Source organism: Leptonychotes weddellii, chromosome X (genome assembly GCF_054177405.1).
Source record: "Leptonychotes weddellii isolate Sample4059 chromosome X, ASM5417740v2, whole genome shotgun sequence".
NCBI classification, from domain to species: domain Eukaryota; kingdom Metazoa; phylum Chordata; class Mammalia; order Carnivora; family Phocidae; genus Leptonychotes; species Leptonychotes weddellii.
Genome location: NC_138385.1, coordinates 83,943,401 through 83,949,282, shown reverse-complemented (window position 1 = coordinate 83,949,282; position 5,882 = coordinate 83,943,401). Strand labels below are relative to the sequence as shown.

The following is a 5,882-nucleotide window of genomic DNA, read 5'->3' as shown; positions in this document are numbered from 1 at the left end:
CAAATTAGTGTTTTTATTTTCACTGGGTAAATACCCAGTAATGAAATTATTGGATTACATGGTATTTGTATTTTTAATTTTTTGAGGAACCTCCATACTGTTTTCTACAGTGGCTATACCAATTTACATTCCCAACACCCGAACACAAGGGGTTTTTTCCTCCACATTCTCATGAACACTTGTTATTTCTCGTCTTTTTGAATTTAGCTATTCTGACCGATACCTCATTGTGGTTTGGATTTGCATTTCTCTGATGTTTAGTGATGTTGAGCATCTTTTCATGTGTCCATTAGCCATCTATATGTTGTCTTTGGAAAAATGTCTATTCAGGTCTTCTGTCCATTTTTTAATCAGATTCTATGGGAGTTTTTTGGTGTTGATGTTGTATACATTCTTTATACACTTTGGATATTAACCCCTTATCAGATATATTGTTTGCAATTATCTTCTCCTCTTCAATAGGTTGCCTTTTTTTTGTTGTTGATAGTTTCCTTCACACTGCAAAAGCTTTTTACCTTGGTGCAGTCCCAGTAATTTTTCATTTTGTTTCTCTTGCCGGAGGAGACACATCTAGAAAAATGTTTCTACAGCTGATGTCAAAAAAATTCTTGCTTTCTTATAAGAATTCTATGGTTTCAGATCTCACATTTAGGTCTTTAATCCATTTTGATTTATTTTTGTGTATGGTGTAAGAAAGTGGACCAGTTTTGGGTTTTTACAGTTTTTGTCCAGTTTTCCCAACACCATTAGTTGAAGAGATTGACTTTTCCCCATTTTATATTCTTCCCTGCTTTGTTGTAGATTACTTGACCATAAACATATGGGTTTATTTCTGGGTTCTTTATTCTGTTCTCTTGATCTGTGTGTCCATTTTTCTGCCAGTACCATAGTGTTTTGATTACTATAGCTTTGTAATATATCATGAAATCTGGGATTGTGATACTTCCAGCATTGTTTTGCTTTCTCAAAATTGCTTTGGCTATTTGGGGTCCTTTGTGCTTCCATACAACTTTTAGCATTATTTGTTTTAGTTTCGTGAAAAATACTAATGGTGTTTTGATAGGGAATGTATTAAATATCTGTATTGCTTTTGGTATTATGGACATTTAAACAATATTGTTTCTTGGAATCCATGAGCATGGACTATCTTTCCATTTCTTTGTTTCATCTTTAATTCCTTTTATCGGTGTTTTATAGTTTTTAGAGGACAGGTCTTTCAACTTTTTGATTAAGTTTATTCTTTTTGGTGCAATTATAAATGGAATTGTTTTCTTAATTTCTCTTTCTGCTATTTCATTGCCAGTGTATAGAAATGCTATCGATTTCTGGGTATTAATTTTGTATTTTGCAATTACTGAACTCAGTAATTTCTTCTAGAAGCTTTTTCATGGGGTTTTTAAGGATTTCTATGTACACTATCATGTCATCTGCAAATTGTGATAGTTAACTTCCTCTTTACCAATACAGATGCCTCTTATTTATTTGTCTTGTCTGATTGCTGTGACTAGCACTTCCAATACTATGTTAAATTAAAGTGGTAAGAGTGAACGTTCTTGTCTGTTCCTGATCTTAGAAGAAATTGAGTATGATGTTAGCTGTGGGTTTTTTTATATGGCCTTTACTATGTTGAGATATGTTCCCTCTAAATCCACTTTGTTGAGTTTTTATCATGAATGGTTGTTGAATTTTATCAGATTCTTTTTCTACATCTATTGAGATGGTTATATGATTTTTATCCTTGATTTTGTTGATGTGTATATGATATTGATTGATTTGCAAATGTTGAACCATGCTTGCATCCCCAGAATAAATCCCACTTGATTGTGGTAGATGATCCTTTTAATGTATTGTTGAATTTGGTTTGCTAATATTTTGTTGAGGATTTTTGCATATATGTTCATCAGGGATATTGGCTTGTAGTTTTTTATTTTTATTTTTTTTTAAAGATTTTATTTATTTATTTGAGAGAGAGAATGAGAGAGAGAGAGCATGAGAGGGGGGAGGGTCAGAGGGAGAAGCAGACTCCCTGCCAAGCAGGGAGCCCGATGCGGGACTCGATCCCGGGACTCCAGGATCATGACCTGAGCCGAAGGCAGTCGCTTAACCAACTGAGCCACCCAGGCGCCCTTGGCTTGTAGTTTTTATGTGTGTGTGGTGTCCATCTACTTTTAGTATCAGGGTAATGCTAGCCTCATAGAAATGTATTTGTAAGTTTTCCTTCCTCTTCTGGTTTTTGGAGTAGTTTGAGGAAAATAGGTGTATTAAGTCTTCTTTAAATGTTTGATAGAATGTGGCACCTGGGTGACTCAGTCAGTTAAGTGTCTGCCTTTGGCTCAGGTCATGATCCCAGGGTCCTGGAATCGAGCTCCACGTTGGGCTCTCTGCTCAGCAGGGAGCTTGTTTCTTCCTTTCCCTCTGCCTGCTGTTTCCCCTGTTTGTTCTCTCTCTCTGTCAAATAAATAAATAAAATCTTTAAAAATAAATAAATGTTTGATACAATTCACATGTGAATCAATATGGTCATAAACTTATTTTTTGGTAGTTTGTAAATTACCAATTCAATTTTGTATTAGTAATTGGTCTGTTCACATTTTCTATTTCCTCCTGATTCTGTTTTGGAAGTCTGTATGCTACTAGGAATTTATTCATTTCTTTTAGGTTGTCCAGTTTGTTGGTATGTAATTTTTTTATAGTATTCTCTTGTGATCCTTTGTATTTTGTGATGTCAGTTGTTTTTTTTACACTTAAAATTTTTATTTTGAATATGAATAGAGTTGACATACAATGTCACATTAGTTTCAGGTTTGCAACTTAGTGATTTTACAAGTTTATTCATTATGCTATGTTCACCACATATGTAGTTACCATCTGTTCTATTACATCACTATTACAATATCATTGACTGTCCCTGCCTTTTATTCCCATGACTTACTCATTCTATAACTGCAGACATGTATTACCTTCTCCCTGTGTCCGTTTTGTCCAACCATCTACCCTCTTGTCCTCTGGCAACCATCAGCTTGTTCTCTGCATTTATAGGTCTGATTCTGCTTTTTGTTTTGTTTATTCTTCATAAATCGAATCATACGGTATTTGTCTTTCTCAGCCTTACTTATTTCACTTAGCATAATACCCTCTAGGTCCATTAATGTTGCAACTGGCATGAAGCCATCCTTTTTATGATTGTATAATATTCTGTTGTAGGTATGTATATCATATTTTCCTTATCTTTTCATTTCTTCATGGACACGTAGGCTGTTTTCATATCTTGGCTATTGTAAATAATGCTGAAATATGCATAGGGGTGCATATATCTTTTTCAGTTAGTGTTTTCAATTTTCTTTGTGTAAATAGCCAATAGTGGAATTATTGGATCATATGGTATTTCTATTTTGAATTTTTTTTTGGCTCTTTTTAGTTTATTGCATGAAGGAGTTACACTAGTCCAAGTTAAAGGCAGACCCCAAATGGTTACATTATAAAAGCTGTGAAGTTTTTAAACTTGTGACAAGGGACAGAAGGGAAATTCTACTCATTGCAAGGAAATCCTCACTTAAGCTTCAGTGAGCCAAAAGTACTTAAAACCCATGAACCTTCAGCTGGTCATCCTTAGCCAGTCCAGTGTATACCAAGAACTGGGATATGTTCTTGGCGCTAGTCACCCTGTAGCTGAATTACTTCTCCATATTCTGGATGCTCAATTACAGTACCATTGCAGGCAAATTTCTTCTTAAACGCCTTCACTGGTTTCTTTTTATCATAATTGTCAGTGATCCCTTGGACAGTAGTAAGGGTCTTCCTGCCATTCCTCTGTTGAATTCTTATATGGATATAATCCTCAGTGCCAGCAAGAAGCAGCTCATCACCCTTACTTGCATCAGCAAAGGGGTCAAAGAATGGAGGTTCTGGATATTGGACATACAGTACGATTCCTTTTCCTTGGTGGAAACAGCCTGAGGAAGGCAGTGATGGGAGAAGGTGGGGTGGGGGGTTGGGGGACGGAGCGTCCAGATGCAAGGGGGCTCAAGGGGGAGGCAGTGGCTCAGTGACTCGGCCTCTAATTTGAGTTTTGTAAGGAACCTCCATACTATTTTCCATAGTGGCTGTACCAATTTACATTCCCACCAACAATGCACAGAAGTTCCCTTTTTTTCCACATCTTCATCAACACTTTTTATTTCCTGTGTTTTTTATTTTAGCCATTCTAACAGGTATGAGGTGATATCTCATTGTGGTTTTGATTTGCATTTCCCTGATTAGTGATGTTAAGCAACTTTTCATTTGTCTGTTACCATCTGTATGTCTTTGGACAAATGTCTATTCAGGTCCTCTGCCCATTTTTTAATGGGATTTGTTTTTTGGTGTTGAGTTATATAAGTTCTTTATATGTTTTGGATATTAACCCCTTATTGAATGTATCATTTGAAAATATCTTCTCCCTTTCAGTAGGTTGTTTTGTTGATGGTTTCCTTTGCTCTGCAAAAATTTTTTATTTTGGTATAGTCCTGATAGTTGATTTTTGCTTATATTCCCCTTGCTGTAAGAGACATATCTGGAAAAATGTTTCTATGGCTGATGTCAGAGATATTATTGCTTGTGTTCTCTTCTAGGGTTTTTATGGTTTCAGGTCTCACATTTAGGACTTTAATACAACTTGAGTTTATTTTTGTGTATGGTATTAGGAAATAGTCTGGTTTTATTCTTTTACATGTAGCTGTCCAGGTTTCCCACCATCATTTATTGAAAAGACTGTTCCCCTTTGTATATTCTTGCCTCTTTTCTCATAGGTTAATTAGACCTAAAAGTGTGGATTTATCTCTGGTGTCTCTATTCTGTTCCATTCATCTATATGTCTGATTCTTGTGCCAGTACCATACTGTTTTGATTGCTACAGCTTTGTATTATACCTTGAAATCGGAGACTGTGATACTTGTGATACTTCGAGCTGGGTCCTTTCTCAGGAATGCTTTGGCTATTTGGAGTCTTTTGTGGTTCCATACAAATTTTAATATTATTTGTTCCAGTTTTGTGAAAAATGCTATTGATATTTTAATAGGGATTGCATTAAATCTCTGTATTGCTTTGGGTAATATGGACATTTAAACAATATTGGTTCTTCCAATTCATGAGCATGGAATATCTTTCCATTTGTGTCATCTTCAATTTCTTTCATTAGTGTTTTATAGCTTTTGGAGGACAGGTCTTTTACCTCCTTGGTTAATTTTATTCCTAGTTATTTTATTCTTTTTGGTGCAGTTATAATGGTGTTGTTTTTTAAATTTTTTATTTCTGTGACTTCACTGTGAGAGTATAGAAATGCTACCAATTTCTGGGTATTAATTTTGTATCCTGGCACTTTACTGAATTCATTTATTACTGCTAGTAGTTTTTTTGTTGGAATCTTTGGGATTTTCTATATATAGTATTATGTCATCTGGAAATAGTGCCAGTAACTTTCTTCTTTACCAATATGGATACCTCTATAATTTCTTTGTCTTGTGTGATTGCTGTTGCCAAGACTTCCAGTACTATGTTGAGTAAAAGTGGTGAGAGTGGACATCCTTGTCTTTTTCCTGATACTAGAAAAAAAGCTCTCAGTTTTTCACCATTGAATATGATGTTAGCTGTGGGTTTTTCTCATGTGTCCTTTACTATGTTGAGGTATGTTCCCTCTAAACCTACTCTATTGAGAGTTTTTATCATGAATGCATGTTGAATTTTGCTAGATGCTTTTTCTGCATCTATTGAGATGATTATGATTTTTACCCTTTGTTTTGTTGATACGGTATATGATGATGATTGATTTGCAAATATTGTATTATCTTTGTATCCCAGGAATAAATCCCAGCTGATTGTGGTGAATGATCTTTTTAATGTATTGT

At 35.0% G+C, this 5,882-nt stretch overlaps 1 pseudogene; it reads right to left on the bottom strand.

Annotated features, from left to right (window-relative positions):
* Positions 1 to 3,403: 3,403 nt before the first annotated feature.
* LOC102728663 (eukaryotic translation initiation factor 1 pseudogene) lies at positions 3,404 to 3,920 on the bottom strand (annotated as a pseudogene).
* Between the last annotated feature and the right edge of the window lie 1,962 nt (positions 3,921 to 5,882).